Genomic DNA, 23,150 nt, shown 5'->3' with positions numbered 1-23,150 from the left:
AGGTAAGTTTATAAAGGGTAAACTTACCTTCCTGACAGACCTCTGGCCACTGCTCCCGCCGAAAATCTGAAGCCATAACTTGCGGATAAAAGAAAAAGAAAAGAGAGAGCGTACCTGATATTCACTCACCCCCTTAGGTTAGAGGAGGTGGAAGGGTGGGAGACACTACAAGTGTCACTACAAGTGTAGTGTCTCGGGATTAGCAACCGCCCACTTAAATAGAGGTAAAAATCAAACACTTAAGCACCTACCTGATTCCCAAGCTGCACTCTGGCTCCCTCTCTCTCACCCGCTCCCGGAAAGTAAGGCCGTTGGAACCTGGGGGCAAGTTTACACACCTACCTGAATCCCAAGCTGCACTCGCTGCACACCGGCTCCCTCTCTCTCTCCCGCTCCCGAAAATGAAGGCCGCTGGAACCTGGGGTCAAGTTTAAACACCTACTTGAATCCCAAGCTGCATTCGCTGCAATCCGGCTCCCTCTCGCTCTCCCGCTCCTGGAAATGAAGGCCGCTGGCACTTGGGGACAAGTTTAAACACCTACCTGAATCTCAAGCTGCACTCGCTGCACTCCGGCTCCCTCTCTCTCTCCCGCTCCCGGAAATTAAGGCCGCTGGAACCTGGGAGCAAGTTTAAACACCTACCTGAATCCCAAGCTGCACTCGCTGCGCTCTGGCTCCCTCTCTCTCTCCCGCTCCCGAAAATGAAGGCCGCTGGAACCTGGGGTCAAGTTTAAACACCTACCTGAATCCCAAGCTGCATTCGCTGCAATCCGGCTCCCTCTCGCTCTCCCGCTCCTGGAAATGAAGGCCGCTGGCACTTGGGGACAAGTTTAAACACCTACCTGAATCTCAAGCTGCACTCGCTGCACTCCGGCTCCCTCTCTCTCTCCCGCTCCCGGAAATTAAGGCCGCTGGAACCTGGGGGCAAGTTTAAACACCTACCTGAATCCCAAGCTGCACTCGCTGCACACCGGCTCCCTCTCTCTCTCCCGCTCCCGAAAATGAAGGCCGCTGGAACCTGGGGTCAAGTTTAAACACCTACCTGAATCCCAAGCTGCATTCACTGCAATCCGGCTCCCTCTCGCTCTCCTGCTCCTGGAAATGAAGGCCGCTGGCACTTGGGGACAAGTTTAAACACCTACCTGAATCTCAAGCTGCACTCGCTGCACTCCGGCTCCCTCTCTCTCTCCCGCTCCCGGAAATTAAGGCCGCTGGAACCTGGGGGCAAGTTTAAACACCTACCTGAATCCCAAGCTGCACTCGCTGCGCTCTGGCTCCCTCTCTCTCTCCCGCTCCCGAAAATGAAGGCCGCTGGAACCTGGGGGCAAGTTTAAACACCTACTTGAATCCCAAGCTGCACTCGCTGCACTCCGGCTCCCTCTCTCTCTCCCGCTCCCGGAAATGAAGGCAGCTGGAACCTGGGGGCAAGTTTAAACACCTACCTGAATCCCAAGCTGCACTCGCTGCACTCCGGCTCCCTTGCTCTCTCCCGCTCCCGGAAATGAAGGCCACTGGAACCTGGGGGCATGTTTAAACACCTACCTGAAACCCAGGCTGCACTCGCTGCGCTCCGGTGCCCTCTCTCTCTCCCGCTCCCAGGAATGAAGGCCGCTGGAACCTGGGAGCAAGTTTAAACACCTACCTGAATCCCAAGCTGAACTCGCTGCACTCCGGCTCCCTCTCTCTCTCCCTCTCCCGGAAATTAAGGCCGCTGGAACCTGGGTGCAAGTTTAAACACCTACCTGAATCCCAAGCTGCACTCGCTGCACTCCGGCTCCCTCGCTCTCTCTCGCTCCCGGAAATTAAGGCCGCTGGAATCTGGGGGCAAGTTTAAACACCTACCTGAATCCCAAGCTGCACTCGCTGCGCTCCGGCTCCCTCTCTCTCTCCCGCTCCCGAAAATGAAGGCCGTTGGAACCTGCGGGCTAGTTTAAACACCTACCTGAATCCCAAGTTGCACTCGCTGCACTCCGGCTCCCTCTCTCTCTCCCGCTCCCGGAAATAAAGGCCGCTGGAACCTGGTGGCAAGTTTAAACACCTACCTGAATCCCAAGCTGCATTCGCTGCACTCTGGCTCCCTCCCTCTCTCCTGCTCCCGAAAATGAGGGCCGCTGGAACCTGGGGGCAAGTTTAAACACCTACCTGAATTCCAAGCCAGATTTGTCCTGTTTCTTGTGTACAGAACACACCTGGGCAATTTTCTACATTACTGGGTAGATGCCAGTGTTGTAGCTGTATTGGAGCAGCTTGGCTGGCTAGGGGTGCAGCAAGTTCTGGAGTACTAGTCTAAAGCACTATTGTCGGACTATTGTTAGGGCCCATCGCCTTTGCAGTATCCATTGCCTTCAGCCGTTTCTTGATATCACATGGAGTGAATCGTATTGACTGAAGACTGACATCTGTGATGCTGGGGACCTCCGTCGGAGACCGAGATGGATCATCCACTCGGCACTTCTGGCTAAAGAGAGTTGCGAATGCCTCAGCCTTGTCTTTGGGGCAGCAAGGTGGCATAGTGGCTAGCGTTATTGCCTCACAGCACAGGGTCACCTTGCGCGACTGTCTGTGTGGAGTCTGCATGTTCTTCCCGTATCTGCGTGGGTTTCCTCTGGGTGCTCCGGTTTGCTCCTACTGTCCAAAGTTGTGTAGGTTAGGTGAACTGGCCCAACTAAATTGCCCCTTGGTACCCAAAAAATATATAGGTTAGATGGGGTTATGGGGATAGGGTTGGGGCGTTGGCCTGGGTGACATGCTCCTTTGGAGGGTAGGTGCAGACTTGATGGGCCAAATGGCTTCCTTCTGCCCTGTGGGGATTTTGTATGTGCTGGGCTCCTCCATTATTAAGGATGGGGATATTGGTGGACCCTCCTCCTACAGTGAGTTGTTTAATTATCCACCACCATTCACTGTTGGATGTGGCAGGACTGCAGAGCATAGATCTGATATGTTCATTGTGGAATTGCTTAGCTTTGTCTATTATTTGCTGCTTATGTTGTTAGGCACACAAGTAGTCCTGTGTTGCAGCTTCACCTGGTTGACATCTAATTTTTCGGTATGCCTGATGTTGCTCCTGGCATGCTTGGTTGTGATGGTAGAGTGGGGGATAGGCCGGGCCATGAGGTTGCAGATTGTGGTTGAATACAATTCTGCTGCTGCTGATGGCCCACAGCGCCTCATGGATGCCCAGTCTTGAGTTGCTAGATCTTTTTGAAGTCTATCCCATTTAGCACGGCGGTAGTGCCGCACAACACGATGGAGGGGATCCTCAATGTGGAGACGGGACTTTGTCTCCACAAGGACTGTGCAGTGGTCACTTCTACCGATAATTGACAGATCCATCTGCAGCAGGCACGTTGGTGAGGATGACGTCAAGTATGTTTTTCCCTCTTGTTGGTTCCCTCACCACCTGCTGCAGTCCCAGTCTAGCAGCTCTGTCCTTTACGACCCGGCCAGCTCGATCTGTGGTGGTACTACTGAGCCACTCTTGGTGATGGACATTGAAGTCCCCCAGAGCACATTCTGCACCCTTACCACCCTCAGTGCTTCCTCCAAGTGGTGGAGGAGAACAACATGGAGGAGAACCTATTTATCAGCTGATGGTGGCTGGTACGTGGTAATCAGCAGGCGGTTTCCCTGCCCATGTTTAACCTGAATCCATGAGACTTCATGGGGTCCAGAGTTGATGTCGACGACTCCCAGCGCTATTCCCTCCCGACTGTATACCACTGTGCCACCACCTCTGCTGGGTCTGTCCTGCTGGTGAGACAGGACATACCCAGGGATGGTGAAAGTGGTGTCTGGGACATTGTCTGTTAGGTATGATTCTGTGAGTATGACTACGTCAGGCTGTTGCTCAACTAGTCTGTGAAACAGCTCTCCCAACTTTGGCACATGACCCCAGATGTTAGTAAGAAAGACTTTGCAGGGTCGACAGGGCTGGGTTTGCCTTTGTCCTTTCCAGTGCCTGATTCAATGCCGAGTGGTTCGTCTGGTTTCATTCCTTTGTTGTGTTTTCGTAGCTAGTAAATGTATGCTGCACTCCCTCCAATGCCAATACAGAATCATTGGATGGTTACAGCACAGAAGAAGGCTATTCAGCCCATCGTATATGTGCCTTCTCTCTGAAAGAGCAACTCACCTGGTGCTACACCTCTGCCTTTTCCCAGTAACCATGTAAAATGTTTCTCTTCAGACAATAAGCGAATTCTCTTTTGAAGGCCTACATTAAATTTGTCTCCACCACACTCTCAGGCAGTGCATATGAAAACCTAACCATTCACTGCTGAAAAGTGTTACTGTTTCCTGTTTTGCCGAGTTTTCCTCATTCTTTCTTCACTATTCTTGATTTGTTTCTTTCCATCCCGTCTGAACTTTCAGCATTGAGCCTGACTCTCAATTGTATTATCCAGCTAACATCTGTCACACGTACCCTCTTTCTGCTTCATCTCACTCTCTATCTCTTTCATCATCCATGGAACGTTGTCCTACTTTTCCCCCTGGTGAATATGAAACTAGACTGAACCTGAACTATCTCTTTGAAGGCGGCTAATTCTTTCTTTACAGTTTTACCTGTCAATCCAGTTGTCCTGAGCCAGATCCCTTTTATTCAATTTCAACCATTGAAGTTGCCCCCGACCCCCCTCAATTAATTATTTTGATTCTGGTTTTCTTCTTCTTTGTTTTCTTAGTAACCCAAATCTTATTTGATTTGATTTGGTCATAGTATCTTATGATACTATGTTCTTAAATGTTCCACTACTGACAGTTGATCCAGTTGGTCCACCTCATTTCCAAGCACGCGAAGAGTGATACCTCCTGCGTCAATGGACTTGAAAGGGAGAAAATTCTCTTGAACACATTCTAGAAACTCTTGCGCCTCTCTGCCCTTTATACTATTACTGTTTCAATCTATATTAGGATAATCAATCCCAGAACACAAGAAATTGGACCAAAAGCCCATCAAGCCTGCTCTGGCTTTCAATACAATCATGGTTGATTTTGAGCTTTAACTCTACTTTCCTGTCAACTCCCCATATCCTTTGATTACCCTGGGAGACCAAATGTCTGTCTATCATAGCCAGTTCCCCATTAAGGCTTCCCCCATTATGCCTACATTATAATTCTTGCCTCCCTGTAATTTCCTTGCAAATTTATTCCTCTACAAGATTCCCACCAATCCACCCATCAATGTAATGGTATCTTGTTTCTTAGCCTTAACTAATAGATTCTGTTCTTGATCCTTCTGGGACATGTTTGCTCTCCAGCACGCAATGTTCTCCTTCATCAACACTTCCTTTCTTTCCTTCCCTGAACACCTTGTGTCCAGGAATATTTAACACCCATTCTTGCCACTTTGTGAGTCTGTTATCATCACAACATCATATTTCCAAGTTGCGAAATATTCTTCCTAAAGTACCTAGAAATTCTCACAGTGCTCAAGGTACAGCTGTGGTTGTATAACTGAAGCATTTTCATAGAATTTCCAGTGCAGGAGAAGGCCATTCGGCCCATCAAGTCTGCACAGGCCCTTGAAAAGAGCACCCCACTTAAGTCCACGTCTCCACCGTATCCCCGTAACCCAGTAACCCCATCCAACCTTTTTGGACACTAAGGGCAATTTAGCATTACCAATCCACCTAACCTGCGCATCTTTAGACTGTGGGAGGAAACTGGAGCACCCGGAGGAAACCCATGCAGACTCGGGGAGAACGTGCAGACTCCGCAGACAGTGACCCAAGCCGGGAATCGAACCTGGGACCCTGGAGCTGTGAAGCAACTGTGCTACCACCGTGCAACCATGCTGCCCCATCATAATCTCTTGATAAAAAAGGGTAAAGTCACCTTAGTCCCAGATGACCTTTGAGGGGGAGAGCTGACTGGTGGTGATTTATCCTGAGGATCACAACACCTCAGGCGAGGGGGCAAGGTTGAGAAGAATAACCTTAACAGGAATTGAACCCACACCGCTGGCCTTGCTTTGCATCACGAACCAGCTGTCTAGCCAAGTGAACTAACCCAGCCTCCAATTCTCTTCATGTAAAGGCCAACAAAGCCCCATAGGGGACATAGGTTTAACGTGCGTGGGGAAAAGTTTAGAACTGATGTGTGAGGCAAGTCTTTTACACAGAGGGTGGTAAATCTATGGAACGCGCTGTCTAGGGAGGTGGTGGGAGTAGGTACGATAGCGGCATTTAAGGGGCATTTAGACAAATACATGAATGGAGTGGGAATGGAAGGATACGGACTCCGTAAGTGCATACGGTTTTAGTTTAGGCAGATACCATAGTCGGTGCAGTCTTGGAGGGCTGAAGGGCCTGTTTCTGTGCTGTATCGTTCTTTGCTCTTTATTCCCTGAATCTTTTTGATTATTTTTCTGTAATTGTTATTGACATGTTAATGGTCTATTTTCGGGGACAGCTAAATCTCTTTGGATCTCCATTGTTTCTCATTTTTCATCATTTAGCTCTATCCTTTTTGGTCCAAATATTGTTTTGCACTTGCAAACATTGAAACACATTTGTCAGAGGTTTGTTCATTGACTTATAGAGGGGGTGTATTTTCATTTGCCAATTCAGTTGGGAATGAGAAGGCCTGATTTAATAATCGCTTTCCTGGAGGGCGTGTCTGGATCCAGAATGCACTCTGATTTTCAAAGGGATGGCGGGTCGGTCTGCCTCCAATTAACAGCCCATAAAGCTCTTCGATGAACTTGTTAATGGATTGAAGAGGGCGAGGATGGAACTTTCAATTGAGAATTAGGCAAAAGTTAGTACACAGCTGTCAGATTCAATACGGGAAAAATGAACGTTTTTTTTAATATAGTGAAAATCTTGGGTGACCAGATTAAGTGCGTTACTTTTCATTTGGCCATCTGGCCACTTTAGTGTGTGTTTAGGCTGCTGTCCTTGGCTAGGCAGTAGCAGGCCTCACTTTTTCCACGAGATATTTTGGCTCCTATTTAAACTTATCACAGGCGCTTATCCGTTCACAAACTGCCAGCAGGTGTGAGCAGAAATTGGTGATTTTTAATCATAAATATATAAATAATCTTTATTGTCACAAGTAGGCTTACATTAACACTGCAATGAAGTTATTGTGAAAAGCCCCTAGTCGCCACATTCCTGCGCCTGTTTGGGTCACAGAGGGAGAATTCAGAATTCAGTGTCTCCGTTACCTATATTTATCACTCCTCTTCTGCAGATTCATCCTGGTCAACTTGGCAAAAGGTCAGAATCATAGAGTTTATAGTGCCGAAGGAGGCCCTTCAGCCCTTGGAAAGAGCACCTTACCCAAGCCTCCATCCTATGGTCGGCACAACATCGTGGGCTGAAGGGCCTGTACTGTGCTGTACTGCTCTATGTTCTATGTTCTATATCCCCGTAACCCAATAACCCCACTTAACCTTTTGGACATTAAGGGACAATTTAGCATGGCCAATTCACCTAAACTGCACTTCTTTGGACAGTGGGAGGAAACCGGAGCATCTGATGGAAAACAACGCAGACATGGGGAGAAAGTCCAAACACCAAAGGGCAGCACGGGAGCGCAAGTGGCCAGCATGTGGCTTCACAGCGCCAGGGTCCCAGGTTCGATTCCCCGATGGGTCACTGTCTGTGTGGATTCTGCACGTTCTCCCCGTGTCTGCGTGGGTTTCCTCCGGGTGCTCCGGTTTCCTCCCACAGTCCAAAGTCGTGCAGGTTAAGTGGTCATAGGTGGCCATGATAAATTGCCCTTAGTGACCAAAAAGGTTAGGAAGGGTTAATGGGTTACAGGTGGAAGTGAGGGTTTAAGTGGGTCGGTGCAGACTCGATGGGCTGAATGGCCTCCTCCTGCACTGTATGTTCTATATTCTATGTTTTACACAGTCACCTGAGGCCGGTAATGAACATGGGACCCTGGAGATGTGAGGCAGCAGGGCTAACCATTGTGCCACCAGGCCACCCACGTGTGTTAGATATAGCAAAAATGGACAGCCTCTAAAGAACAAAGAACAAAGAAAAGTACAGCACAGGAACAGATCCTTCGGCCCTCCAAGCTTGCACGACCAGATGCCACACTTAATCATACGGTTTTATACGATCATACGATCATACTGCCCTGGTATGGAGGGCATTAGCTATGAGGAGCGGTTGAATAAACCTGGTTTGTTCTCACTGGAATGACGGAGGTTGAGGGGCGACCGAATAGAGGTCTGCAAAATTATGAGGGGCATAGACAGAGTGGATAGTCAGAGGCTTTCCCCAGGGTAGAGGTGTCAATTACGAGGGGACATAGGTTTAAGGTGCGAGGGGCAAGGTTTAGAAGAGATTTATAAGGCTAATTATAACAATATTAGGCGGGAACTGAAGAACATAGATTGGGGGCGGATGTTTGAGGGCAAATCAACATCTGACATGTGGGAGGCTTTCAAGTGTCAGTTGAAAGGAATTCAGGACCGGCATGTTCCTGTGAGGAAGAAGGATAAACACGGCAATTTTCGGGAACCTTGGATAACGAGAGATATTGTAGGCCTCGTCAAAAAGAAAAAGGGGGCATTTGTCAGGGCTAAAAGGCTGGGAACAGACGAAGCCTGTGTGGAATATAAGGAAAGTAGGAAGGAACTTAAGCAAGGAGTCAGGAGGGCTAGAAGGGGTCGCGAAAAGTCATTGGCAAATAGGGTTAAGGAAAATCCCAAGGATTTTTACACGTACATAAAAAGCAAGAGGGTAGCCAGGGAAAGGGTTGGCCCACTGAAGGATAGGCAAGGGAATCTATGTGTGGAGCCAGAGGAAATGGGTGAGGTACTAAATGAATACTTTGCATCAGTATTCACCAAAGAGAAGAAATTGGTAGATGTTGAGTCTGGAGAAGCGTGTGTAGATAGCCGGGTCACATTGAGATCCAAAAAGAGGAGGTGTTGGGTGTCTTAGAAAATATTAAGGTAGATAAGTCCCCAGGGCCTGATGGGATCTACCCCAGAATACTGAAGGAGGCTGGAGAGGAAATTGCTGAGGCCTTGGCAGAAATCTTTGGATCCTCACTGTCTTCAGGTGATGTCCCGGAGGACTGGAGAATAGCCAATGTTGTTCCTCTGTTTAAGAAGGGTAGCAAGGATAATCCAGGGAACTACAGGCCGGTGAGCCTTACTTCAGTGGTAGGGAAATTACTGGAGAGAATTCTTCAAGACAGGATCTACTCCCATTTGAAAGCAAATGGACGTATTAGTGAGAGGCAGCATGGTTTTGTGAAGGGGAGGTCGTGTCTCACTAACTTGATAGAGTTTTTCGAGGAGGTCACAAAGATGATTGATGCAGGTAGGGCAGTGGATGTTGTCTATATGGACTTCAGTAAGGCCTTTGACAAGGTCCCTCATGGTAGACTAGTACAGAAGGTGAAGTCACACGGGATCAGGGGTGAGCTGGCAAGGTGGATACAGAACTGGCTAGGTCATAGAAGGCAGAGAGTAGCAATGGAAGGAAGCTTTTCTAATTGGAGGGCTGTGACCAGTGGTGTTCCACAGGGATCAGTGCTGGGACCTTTGCTGTTTGTAATATATATAAATGATTTGGAGGAAAATGTAACTGGTCTGATTAGTAAGTTTGCAGACGACACAAAGGTTGGTGGAATTGCGGATAGCGATGAGGACTGCCAGAGGATACAGCAGGATTTAGATTGTTTGGCGACTTGGGCGGAGAGATGGCAGATGGAGTTTAATCCGGACAAATGTGAGGTAATGCATTTTGGAAGGTCTAATGCAGGTAGGGAATATACAGTGAATGGTAGAACCCTCAAGAGTATTGAAAGTCAAAGAGATCTAGGAGTACAGGTCCACAGGTCACGGAAAGGGGCAACACAGGTGGAGAAGGTAGTCAAGAAGGCATACGGCATGCTTGCCTTCATTGGCCGGGGCATTGAGTATAAGAATTGGCAAGTCATGTTGCAGCTTTATAGAACCTTAGTTAGGCCACACTTGGAGTATAGTGTTCAATTCTGGTCGCCACACTACCAGAAGGATGTGGAGGCTTTAGAGAGGGTGCAGAAGAGATTTACCAGAATGTTGCCTGGTATGGAGGGCATTAGCTATGAGGAGCGGTTGAATAAACTCGGTTTGTTCTCACTGGAACGAAGGAGGTTGAGGGGCGACCTGATAGAGGTCTACAAAATTATGAGGGGCATAGACAGAGTGGATAGTCAGAGGCTTTTCCCCAGGGTAGAGGGGTCAATTACTAGGGCCATAGGTTTAAGGTGAGAGGGGCAAGGTTTAGAGTAGATGTACGAGGCACGTTTTTTACACAGAGGGTAGTGGGTGCCTGGAACTCCCTGCCGGAGGAGGTGGTGGATGCAGGGACGATAGTGACATTTAAGGGGCATCTTGACAAATACATGAATAGGATGGGAATAGAGGGATACGGACCCAGAAAGTGTAGAAGATTGTAGTTTAGTCGGGCAGCATGGTCGGCACTGGCTTGGAGGGCCGAAGGGCCTGTTCCTGTGCTGTACATTTCTTTGTTCTTTGTTCTTTGAGATGTACGAGGCACGTTTTTTACACAGAGGGTAGTGGGTGCCTGGAACTCGCTGCCGGAGGAGGTGATGGAAGCAGGGACGATAGTGACATTTAAGGGGCATCTTGACAAATACATGAATAGGATGGGAATAGAGGGATACCGACCCAGGAAGTGTAGAAGATTTTAGTTTAGTCGGATAGCATGGTCAGCACGGTCTTGGAGGGCCGAAGGGCCTGTTCCTGCGCTGTACTTTTCTTTGTTCTTTGTTTTTTGTTCTTTGTTTTCTGATTCCCATTCATTGATTCAAACTGTGTTGCAAACTGTGTTTATGGACAGCAGTTAGATACAATTCCCTCAACAAACTCCATTTTGGAGAGCCTATCCATAGCATTCTGTTAAAGGCCTTCTCCTGGTCCAAGCCGGTGAGGCCTGTGTCCAAGCCGGTGATGCCGGTGTTCAAAATCGTGAGGCCGGTGTCTAAACTGGTGAGGCCTTTGTCCAAACTGATGAGGCCTTTGTCCAAGCCGGTGAGGCCGGTGTCCAAGCCGGTGAGGCCGGTGTCCAAGCCGGTGAGGCCGGTGTCCAAGCCGGTGAGGCCGGTGTCCAAGCCGGTGAGGCCGGTGTCCAAACTGGTGAGGCCTTTGTCCAAGCCGGTGAGGCCGGTGTCCAAGCCGGTGAGGCCAGTGTCCAAACTGGTGAGGCCGGTGTCCAAACTGGTGAGGCCTTTGTCCAAGCCGGTGAGGCCGGTGTCCAAGCCGGTGAGGCCGGTGTCCAAACTGGTGAGGTTGGTGTCCAAGCCGGTAAGGCCGGTATCCACGCCGGTGAGGCCGGTGTCCAAACTGGTGAGGTTGGTGTCCAAGCCGGTAAGGCCGGTATCCACGCCGGTGAGGCTGTTGTCCAAACTGGTGAGGTTGGTGTCCAAGCCGGTAAGGCCGGTATCCATGCCGGTGAGGCCGCTGTCCAAGCCGGTGAGGCCGGTGTCCAAGCCGGTGAGGCCGGTGTCCAAGCCGGTGAGGCCGGTGTCCAAGCCGGTGAGGCCGCTGTCCAAACCGGTGAGGCCGGTGTCCAAACCGGTGAGGCCGGTGTCCAAACCGGTGAGGCCGCTGTCCAAACCAGTGAGGCCAGTGTCCAAACCGGTGAGGCCGGTGTACAAACTGGTGAGGCTGGTCTCAAACTGGTGAGGCCGGTGTACAAACTGGTGAGGCTGGTGTCCATCTGGTGAGGCTGGTGTCCATCCCTGGTGTCTACCCCCTGACCTGCACATAGGCGATCGTATCCCTGAGCAGCGCAAGGCTATTGCAGATGGTACAGTGCAGGGCTGATCAGGATGCATCACCAACTCATGAGATTATCTTTGCTTGTGTAGAATTTTGTTCATATTAGGCAATGAAATGTGGCGAAAGTTTCTGACTTCCTCCCTCTCACTCTTCTGCTCTGCCCCACCTGCTTATCGTTGTGACTTGAAACAAAAATATGTTTGCAAGGGGCTGGTTTAGCACACTGGGCTAAATAGCTCGCTTTTAAAGCAGACCAAGGCAGGCCAGCAGCACGGTTCAATTCCTGTACCAGCCTCCCCGGACAGGCGCCGGAATGTGGCGACTAGGGGCTTTTCACAGGAACTTCATTTGAAGCCTACTTGTGACAATAAGCAATTTGCATTTCATTTCATTTCAAGATGCAGCCAGCCACAGCAAACTGACTTGTTTTGGTTCTCCTAATTTTCTTAAGTTGTGGTTGAAGTCTCCAGTTTACGTGCAACTAGGTGGGCATCAGTAGAACAGATCTGTACTTTTGTTTTACGTATTAAAAGGTTTGAAAGGTTCTTACACATTGATAGAACTGAATGCAGAAAACAGGCTCTTTCTCACTATTACAATCCCAACAATGGCTAGGTTACAAGTCCGAAACCCCAATATTTTATTTTAATATTGTAAGACTGTGCGGGAAGAATGATTTGCTCCAGGAGTAATTGCATGAAAAAATAAGGCGTGGTTATTTTTAAAACAAAACTTTATTATAATCATAATATTAAACTGGTTTTCACTTCAAACCGGAAAGGCACATCTTATAACTACACCATAACACTACTACTCCATTTTCCATTAAACAAGAGAACATAAACATACAGCTCTCAATTCAGCTTAAACCAGCAAAGCCTAAAATGATACTTGCATTCCAAAACAGATCCTGGCTCTTGTAAGAACCCCTTCAAACTCTAACAGAATGTCTTCAACTGACATTATTTCAGCCTTTTTCTTGTCTCCAGACAAGGCTCCTCTGTTTTTAACTACTATTTCTCTGGGAAAGAAAACTGCCTCTCGTGTGGTCACACAGGGGTTGCTAGATCACAGATTACTTCTTTCAGTTTTCTCCCCAAACACTAAACATCTAATGCTTTCAAAATAGTTCTGTGCCTTTCTGAGCTCCACCCTGCACTGACCTCATCTCCTCAAGGTGAAAAAAAACAGTCGGCGGGATTCTCCGTTTCTGAGACTAGGTATTGACGCAGAATTCATGGACTTCCACAACTGGCTCCACACCTGGACCGATTCCGCTACTGTTAAGTGGCTAGCACCGGACCCACATGGAGCACAATCGATTCCAATGGAAAACAGTGCGGGATTCGCTGGGTCCATGATTGACACTCAGGAGGCTGACAAGCTTCAGCCGCACAAACACATTACAATCCCCACACACACTCATCCCAGCCAACAGGATGGCACTGGTTGTGCTGGAGCACGCCCATACAGATGATGGGTTGGCTGGGGCCAGTAGGCACCCAGGGGGGTGGCCTGGGGGAGGGGGGGGGGAACGACCTATATGACCCGTGGCCCTAAGTTCACAGTGGGCTGTTAGCGGCATGTGCAGCTGCATGGCCGCCTTGCTGGCTGCGACAATGGTGCTCCGTGCCTGTCCACCCGACTCCTTAGCCCATCTCCTGGCTTCGCCCTGCTAACACCCTGGCCAACGACACAACGATTTTTAAAAGCACAAACGAACTGCGACACCGGGAACTCGGCCCATCGGAGGAAGAGAATACCGGACCAGGCCCGCTAATGATATGCAAACGGTGTCCACTGTACGTGTGTTCCGGTACGCATTGATGCTGCTGTCGAGGTGATGGCGACACATCGGTGCTCACTGTGATTTTGGTGTCAGAACCTATTCTCCGCCCAATTGTGTTTCGCGATTTCGGCATCGGCAAATGGAGAATCCCACCCACAATCTCTGCAGGCTGCAAATCATTAACTCTCCAAGGACACTCCCCAGGCAAACCACACTAACCCCAGGCTTTTAACCCTTAAATTGCCCACTACATTTTTAATCCAATTTCACTCACATTGATTCTGTCTACACCTCCCGCTGCATCAGGAAGGCAGGCAGCATTATCAGAGACCCCTCCCACCCAGGCATTGCCTTCTTCCAGACCCTTCCATCAGGTAGAAGATACAGAGTCTGAAGCCCCGCACATCCAGACATAGGAACAGCTTCTTCCCCACAGCTACAAGACTCCTCAACGACTCCCCCTCGGACTGATCTGTTCCCTGTAAGAACACTACTCAGGAAGCCCTATGCTGCTCTTGCTCATGTATTTGCTTTGTTTGGCCCCTTGTTCCGCACTGTAACCAATCACTGTTTGTCGATGTATTGTCAATGTACTACATAGAACTGCATACAACATAGAGCATACAGTGCAGAAGGAGGCCATTCGGCCCATTGAGTCTGCACAGACCCACTTAAGCCCTCACTTCCACCCTATCCCCGTAACCCAATAACACCTCCTAAGGGGTCACTTAGGGTAATTTATCATGGCCAATCCACCTAACCTGCACGTCTTTGGACTGTGGGAGGAAACCGGAGCACAGGAAACCCACGCAGACACTGGGAGAACGTGCAGACTGCGTACAGACAGTGACCCAGCGAGGAATCAAACCTGGGCCCCTGGCGCTGTGAAGCCACAGTGCTATCCACTTGTGCTACCGTGCTGTCCACTGTACTCTGTCAATTATTCTTTTTTTTGTCTACAATGTACATACTTATTACGTTCCCTTGGCCGCAGAAAGATACTTTTCACTGTACTTCGGTACATGTGACAATAAATCAAATAAAACAAAATAAAATCTCCCAATCGTCATGCTCATACTGCCCCCAAACCCCTCCGAGTTAACGGGGTTGAAACCCTTCAAAACAGAAACTTTAACGCCAGTGTCTGCAGAATTTCATCCAAGTTTTCCTGTCCAAGGAAAATTAATTTCTTTGTGTCATGCTGGGTCAGGAATACAATAACTTGTCCTTGTAAATGTCATTTATTCTAAAAACTATATTATTCTACAATCTACAGGTTTTGTCTCTCACCCACTCTCCCCCAAATAATCCAATTAAACATTACTGAACATGTCTGAAGTGTTCAGCATTGTGAAGCCAATATTCCATTCTCAGGGGACAAGTCAGAACTTTGAAGCTAAAATTATCTTGGCCATGATTGCAAAGCCACCAGTTTTGACTATACGAAAACGATCAGTCGAAGTTTGTCCAAATGATCTCTTGAACTGAAAAGATTGGAGAGGAATTTTCCAGAGTACCTACATTCCCTTATTTGCCCTGGGATTTTTGCCTTTCCCTGGATCTGCAAGCCACGGATGAATAAACTGGCCGGAAAAATAGGGCAGTGTCACACCCTTAAAATAAGGAGGGTTGATTTTGCGAGCACTCAACTGTTTGAGGCAGCATCTTAAACTCACTTGAACTGCAAAGAGAACTATCTCGACAAAGATGGATATTTAGGAATGATTAAAAGGCAGTAATCTGTTTGAGGATTTAACTCACTACATTAATGCAGAGGAGAAATTTTGAGTGTTCTGCAAGTCATTGGCTGCTGACTGACTAATAATTTTGACATTCACTGAGAGGCATTTACAGCCATGGTGCTTTTTTAATGCTCACACTTCCCATGGGAAATGTAAACACTGCCACATTTTAATAAGCCCTGCGTGAATTTCAAACTTCCCCAAATGATGACAGCATTTGATTGAAAGGTTGAGTACTTGGAAATAACAGGGTCTGTCGACTTTCCCGAATTTATGTATTTTGTGCTTAATAAGGTGCAGGATGCCAAAGAATGGAAGATTTGCCCAATTTAGTTACTCAATGGGAGTATTAAACACATCTAGTTTATGGAGCAGAATGGAGTCCATCGACTGCCCCAACTACCATACTGGAGAAGTAAATTAGAGAGAGGACCTTAGATCAAAGGATCAAAATGTAGGGTGGGATTTAACGGAAACATTTCTAAGTGTCATTTTGGGCAGGATTGGCAGGATATTTCTCAGCGACTGCGTTGGCGAGATAGTGGCCTGTATTAAATGGCACTTAGTTCTGGAAATGAACCCCCACAAGCCTCTCGCATTACTGGCTGTCTCGCCATCTGATTTGGTAGTCTTGCATCTTTGCGTCTCGCCGCTAACAAGGGAGCTGCTTTTAAATGCTCCCTCACCACTCATTCCCAGACAATGCACAAGCATGGCAAAGCACAGATCCGCTCCTCACTTTGGGAATGCCGACTTGGACAGGCTTCTCGATGCCGTCAATGAGAGATGGGACATCCTGTTCCCCCGAGGAGGTCGAAGGACCAGCAGCAGGGTCACCAATACCCCCTGGGAGCCAGTGGCAGCGGTTGTCAGTGGGGGCCGCATGACCAGGAGGACCAGCGTTCAATGTCGGAAGAAGACAAACGACCACTGCCGAGCTGCAAGAGTAAGTTACCACCTCCCTTCTCCTGACATCAGTTCTGTCTGCCACCCCTCAAATTCCCAATGTCCCACCCCCTCATCAAATCACTGGCTGACTCCTCGCACTGTGCCGCAGAGGTGAGGATCCACTGCCCCTTCACGCAGATGACCCGTCTCAAGTGAGTGTCATAATATCCACTCATGTATATAATGAGATGCAGACGGGCAGTGATTGACACATAGGATGACCAGTAAGCATACAACACAGCACAGCCAATCACCAGACAGGACACTACCACTATAAAGCCAGAGGGCACTAGGTTTTCCGCTCTCTCGGGACCCATCTACTGAGACAGTCAGAGTCCACGAGCTAGCAAGCACAAACACCATGCGGGTAGCTAGTAAGTCTGGTCAGGCTACTACAAGGTCAGATCAGTACAGTGTCGACCCACAGCTGAATATGTACAGCAGTTCATCTAGTTGAATAAAACAGTGTTGGATCTTCTCCTGTGTTAGACGTCTGTTTCTAACTTCCCTGCGTCGAGTGCAGTCCATATCGAACCAACCTGCCTAACACATCCCTCTCACTGACCATATGTCTATTGTCTCGCAGGACCTCCAGCTGTTGGGGCCGGACCATCCAGAGCCCCCCCCCCCCCACCCTCCGCCGCCACCCAAGAGACCACCTTGGAGGAGAGCTCTGAGGAGACCACAATTGAGGTGTCCCAGCTATCGTCCCACCTTCCTCCACCTCGGGTGGATGACATTAGTGGACAGGCTTCTGGCGCACATCTAGTGAGCACCACCCCATTGCTGAAGCACATCAGGTAGAGGCAGGGACATTCAAGGACGTCAGCAGTCAGAGGTCTGCTGGAATCCAGGACTTAGCTGAGTCCTAATAAGATGCCAAGCCTTTGAATAAAGTTATCCCAGAGCTGATGCAGGTGATAGGACATAGTGGTGAGATTCAGGAGGGGATGTCAGTGAAATTCCAGTGAGTGCATAGCAGATTAGAGGAGTCCTAAAGGCTACGGGTGTTGGAGATGGTGCCGACAATTTATGGCACCGAGGCCAACACTGCCAGAGTGGTGACCGCAGTGGAAAGGCTGGAGCACGATGTCTGCGGCTTGAGTGACGACCATGGACAAGGGCCTCGACATCATGTCCCAGTCAATGAGGGACATGTCCCAGCGCAGGTGGACATTGCCAAGGCACTCCAAGACACTGAGAAGCATCGCTGAGGACCATGGTGCAGACAGTAGGAATCCTCCAGGGCTTGGCAGTGCCAGATGACACAATGGCCTCTGGAGCTCACTACAGCTGCTCTGCCTCATGGAGACCCACAGGGCCCTCGGGGCACCATCAGGAAGTTGAACATCCTTGACTTCCAGGTCTTCAGAGTGTGCAGAAGCTCCCTGCACATGGGGTGCTGCCCCCAGCCTGCGCCGATGCTGCTGCTGCCTTCTCCGGCGTCTGGCCAGCTGTGCTGCCACCAGCACTGCGAGGGTATCCTCTGCGGGACCGACACCATCATCCATTTTGGTCTCTGTTAGGCATTGGAGAAAGTGGTAGGCCGACAATCAGTTAGAGCTTCCACCCTGGGAGCCTCAAATCCCCCAATGCTCCACACTCACATGTCCTGCCTTCTCTCGGAGTGCCACTCAGCGAGTCAGTTGTACTGGAAAACCTCGCTCTGCACACTCAGCCCCAGCCACAACAGGATCCCCAAGAGCCCAGATCCCTGCTGGGATCATCAGGGAGACTTTGCTCAGGTGCCCTCACCTGATCCACACGCTCGCCCTTTGATCACAAGGATATCCATTGTGCTGAAGCCCAGCTCTGGAGTGTTTGATTGTTGGCTGCTGCCTCTACAGTGCTGACACTTCTAGAATTCAGGCAAAGTGTTCAGGATTCACAGTTTGATTGAAATGCGATGCAATAATCATCCTCTGAGACATTGCATGTGTGCCCGTTGAAGCGTTGGGTGCTCTGCTACACAGACAAACCAACACGGTTGTGAATAGCACAACGCAGTTTTATTTCAAACATTTATTTACACTGGTAAACTGTTTACTGAGGTTCGATCATGACCCTTGACTCTGTGGACCTATTCCTAATTCTATCTTGTAGTGGCACTCAGCACATGGTGGATGTCTGAGTGGCTTGTAATGAGCTCTGTGCCCTGAGCCGTCTCCTGCTCGAGTGCCCAGGAAGTGTCGTGTTCCCTGTTTTGTACTGTGTATGCTCTTGCCTGTGATTGGCTGTCGTGTTGTGCATGTTGATTGGTCCGTTGATCTGTCCATCAGTCTGTATGTATGTATGTAGGTGCAATGATGTTTACCTGAATATCATGACACCCATGAGAAGCCACTTGAGAATATTTTGTTTATTAAATGGTCAGCAACAACAAAGATTTGAAAATCAACTACGTAACATTCCACATATCACACCGACCATTAAACAACAAGGAAATGTCACCGTTCCATATTGGTACCAATACAAAGTTATATCAACTCATTTTCACAAAAAAAGTAAATACACAGTAATACCCCTCACAGGTTTCTCAGCAGGAATGGAGGATAAGCTAGAACCTTGTGTCAAAATCATCTGTCCATCAATGTGTGACTTGTTCCACGTATCAGTACCAATCTCCGTCCAGGAGCCGCAGCTGTGCAGGCCCTCCCACATGTCCCAATCTCACCGGAAACCCAAATCCTGCCATCCACATATTCTTCTGGCACTCAAGGCTCAGTTGAACATCCTTGACTTCCAGCATGTTGACCACGTGGTAATATGCCAGTTACATGCAACACTCACCACACCAGAAACAAAAGCATCAGCAATCTGCAAAAACATTTCTTCAATGGCGTCGTCAGGCGGCCCATTTGGATCAATGTCGCGCACCAGGTCCCACAGCGTCTTCTTGCTTCAAACTGGATTGCCTTCTGGACTCATAAGTCCCCTGAACCCGATGTTCCAGGACCCAGGTATCTTAGAAAAAATTGTCCTTTTTTTCCGGCTACAGAAAAGGAAGGAACGAGCAACAGCAGCCTCCAAGCATCTGCAGCACCAGCAGGAGCGAGCAGCAAACACAACCCGCAGCTGTGAAGTGCTCTCACAACTAACAAGGCCAATTCCTCATTAGTAATAGCCTTTAACTGTGATGCCAGAGGCTGCGACACATAGCTGCTGTTCCTGCTGCTCGTTGCTGCCCACTTCGAAATTAAACTTTACAAGTGCATTACCTCCGGCGACAAGGTATTCTCCGACATCTACAGAATCAAGGAAGGTGCCAAGGTGAGGGGAAGGTTATTTCCAGAACTGCAGGATCGATTGATGAGTCTTTGGTCGGTGGCAATGCTTCCCAAGAATGTCCTGGTGGGTAGGCTGAACCTTCAATTGTCCGTGTGTTGTAGACGGAGGCAAAGACTCTACGAGAGGCCAGGCTGACAGGGTACAACTCACTTTATTCCACACCTGTCACAATAATCATTCCTCTCCACCCCCGCAGGGTCTCCTTCCCCGAAATGCTTCCAGGTCGGGGTTTATATTCAGTGGGGAGCTCCTCTAATTGGGAGCAAGCCCTGCCCCTAGTCACCTGAGTAGCTCCCACTCTAGGCACATGGAGACTGTGTTTCTCTGAGCTCCTTCTACTTCTGGCTGTAACCCTGCTCCGGATCTTGTGTGTTGTTCTGTAGGCTGGCTGCCTTTTCCAGACTTTGAAGCCTGGACTACGGCAAGGGAGAACGGCATTCTGACCAGTTGGATGGAGGGCAAGAGGTGCCTGTTGCTGATGCCAGTTGCTTGCAGGGAGAGAGAGGGGAGTGTTTGCCTGCAGTTGCCATGCCTGGGACACGTACTTGTTACTGGCTGCCTTCCTGCTTACCGGCTGGGAGTGGAGCACGGGGTGGGTTCTACTTGGCCTGCTCCCGGGCTGAAAGTGGAGAACAGACTCGCTTTTGCAGTTTTGGACTGGATGGTGTCTGGAGACCGAATGCCAGGACTGTGAGAGCAACAGGGTGGTGGCCCAATTGACTATGTGTACTACTTGTACTGATTTTGGTCTTGTTTTATTGTTGGGGGATTTTATGGTTATTGTTGTATTTTTGTTGTGTTTTTTGTGCTCAGCGGCTGGGTGCTCATCAGTTGCGGCCCTCCCGCCTCTATGCATTTAGGGTTGAGGGGTCCTTCTCAGTGCTCGTGAGGGGGAGGGGTGCTCTCTTTCTCTCTCTCTCTCTCTTCAACCTGTCCTTTTCCGGTGGACTGAGCTGCTCGCGGGCACCTCTTCACTGGCGCGGGGCTGTTGCTAGAGCCTGGGGAGGATGGTAGGTGGGGGTGTGTGGGGGGGAGCGTGCGCTGGCTTGATTGCTGGAGGCTTTTTATTGTGCTGGTTTAGCACAGTGGTCTAAGACAGCTGGCTTGTAATGCAGAACAAGACCAGCAGCGTAGGTTCAATTCCCGTACCGACCTCCCCGAACAGGTGCCGGAATGTGGCGACGAGGGGATTTTCACAGTAACTTCATTGAAGCCTACTTGTGACAATTATTACTATTATTATTATTGTATTGTTGGGTTTCTTGTGGTTGCTCTGTATTTTGTCTTTTTTTTAGTAAAGGAAGTTTTTTCACTGTCTTTTGCCGTGTCCCGTATCGGCGTGTCCTTTCCCGGTGGTCTGTGCTGCCCGTTGGGCACCTACTATTGCGGCCGAGGGCAGTGGTGGGTGCGTGCTGGCTTGCGAGCTGGCGTTTTGGTTTTTTTTTGGAGGGTTCTTGGAAATGCTTTTAGCATATTACTGATTCTCGTGACTGTTTTCAGCATGTTGCTGATTATTTTATATTCTTGGGTTGTCAATCAACTTAAAATATCTGTAGAAGGGGAATCAGGGGCGAAGTTCTCCGGTACCGGCGCGATGTCCGCCGACCGGCGCCAAAAACGACACAAATCAGTCCGGCATCGCGCCGCCCCAAAGGTGCGGAATCCTCCGCATCTTGGGGGGCCCAGCCCTAACCTTGCGGGGCTAGGCCCGCGCCGGACTGATTTCCGCCCCGCCAGCTGGCGGAAAAGGCCTTTGGTGCCCCGCCAGCTGGCGCGGAAATTACATTTCTGGGCGGCGCATGCGTGGGAGCGTTAGCGGCCGCTCATGGCATCCCCATGCATGTGCTGTGGAGGGAGTCTCTTCCGCCTCCGCCATGGTGGAGACCGTGGCGAAGGCGGAAGGAAAAGAGTGCCCCACGGCACAGGCCTGCCCGCCGATCGGTGAGCCCCGATTGCGGGCCAGGCCACCGTGGGGGCACCCCCCGGGGCCAGATCGCCCCGCGCCCCCCCCAGGACTCCGGAGCCCGCCCGCGCCGCCTTGTCCCGCCGGTAAGGTAGGTGGTTCAATCCACGCCGGCGGGACAGGCATTCTAGCAGCGGGACTTCGGCCCATCCGGGCCGGAGAATTGCGGGGGGGGGGGCCGCCAACCGGCGCGGCGCGATTCCCGCCCTCGCCGAATCTCCGGTGCCGGAGAATTCGGCAATCGGCGGGGGCGGGATTCACGCCAGCCCCCGGCGCGCCGGGTCGGAGAATCTCGCCCCAGATGCCTTACAAGCTCTGTCCATGTGGGGGGTCGTAACATCGTGGTGTTAACATTGTATTGAATGATAATCTGAAGCTTTGCAAAATCCACTTACAGAGCTTACATAAAGGATTATATGAAATAAAGAATAACGGAGCGAAATTGAGACGGCGTGAAGACTTTCACAGACAATGCCAGGCAATTATTGCAGAAATTCTATCCAATTTTATAAACTACCCGTTTTTCTTAAGAGTATGAACCACGATGGCATGGTTGGATTGTTAAACTATCATGAAGATCGTTTAATCCACATATGGTTTTCTTCAAGGATGGTTTGGAAATAGAAAAATGCTAAATCTGCTGCCTGCAGTTCATCAATCCTATGGCCTGCTGCTCACCATTTTATCTGAAATAAAGTTGGACTGGTATCATGATCAGAAGTGGAAGCATTGTTTGAACATTTAAGTTGTAATAAAGTGCATTAACCCCCTGAACAAAATGAGAGTTAACGTGACCTTCAGCATATATCAAAGAACATGGCTCTGTTCTGGAAGTGCCTGGTGAAACAGTCAGGAAGCAGCTATAGTTGCCCTTGTTATGGGTATCCACAATATTTAAAGATGGCTTGAAGGCCTTGTCGTGTTGGGTGTTCCGATATACAAACGAACCAACACGGTTGTAGATGGTACAACTCTGTTTTATTATTCTGTACAATAACAACTGTTAACTTCTGGCTGTGGTTCGTACTTCACCAGTTAACCTGTGGACCCAGCCCAAGCACTATCTTAGAGAGGCACTCAACGCATGGTGTATGTCTGAGTGGCACGCTGTGAGCTCTGTGCTCTGAGCTATCTCCTGGTGGAATTGTGGTGTTCCCTGTTTTATAGTGCGTGTGCTCTCATTGGTGATTGGCTGTGATGTTGCATGTGTGTTGATTGGTCCGTCGACCTGTCCATCAGTGTGTGTGTATGATTGCACCATGATATGTTAATATGGATATCATGACATCCCCACTTTTCACAAGAATATGAGCCCACATGGTAATAAATATTAGTGAGTACTGAGTGCGGCTGAGTATGTGTGTGCAATATTTACAACATGTACATGAGGCTAAACTATATACATGGGAAGGTGTCAGGTGCAACATAGCAATGAGGTTGTACCACAAACAAAACAAGTGCAATCATCAAATATCAAAAGAGAACTCCTGGAACGACAAAAAGAGAAACACGTTAACATTGTTGTACAACAATTCAGTGAGTCCAATGTGCAAACCGGCTCATAAGTCCAGTCTAGTAGGTGGGCGACGAATTTGGGTTGACCACCGGCTGAGGAATGGGCCTGGCCACGGGCGATAGAGGAATAGGCAGAGTGGCAGGAAG

The 23,150-nt window shown here is 49.3% G+C and overlaps 1 protein-coding gene and 1 pseudogene across 1 annotated transcript in view; both read left to right on the top strand.

The window, feature by feature from the left end:
• The window catches only part of LOC140411509 (dynein axonemal heavy chain 6-like), a 1,703,852-nt gene that overhangs the window by 105,376 nt on the left and 1,575,326 nt on the right, over positions 1–23,150 (top strand). The window lies entirely within an intron of this gene.
• On the top strand, positions 14,877–22,123 carry LOC140411263 (translationally-controlled tumor protein pseudogene; annotated as a pseudogene).

This window comes from Scyliorhinus torazame, chromosome 4 (genome assembly GCF_047496885.1).
Source record: "Scyliorhinus torazame isolate Kashiwa2021f chromosome 4, sScyTor2.1, whole genome shotgun sequence".
Lineage (NCBI taxonomy): Eukaryota > Metazoa > Chordata > Chondrichthyes > Carcharhiniformes > Scyliorhinidae > Scyliorhinus > Scyliorhinus torazame.
The sequence above is the reverse complement of the archived record's forward strand: the minus strand, read 5'-3'. Positions and strand labels throughout refer to the sequence as shown.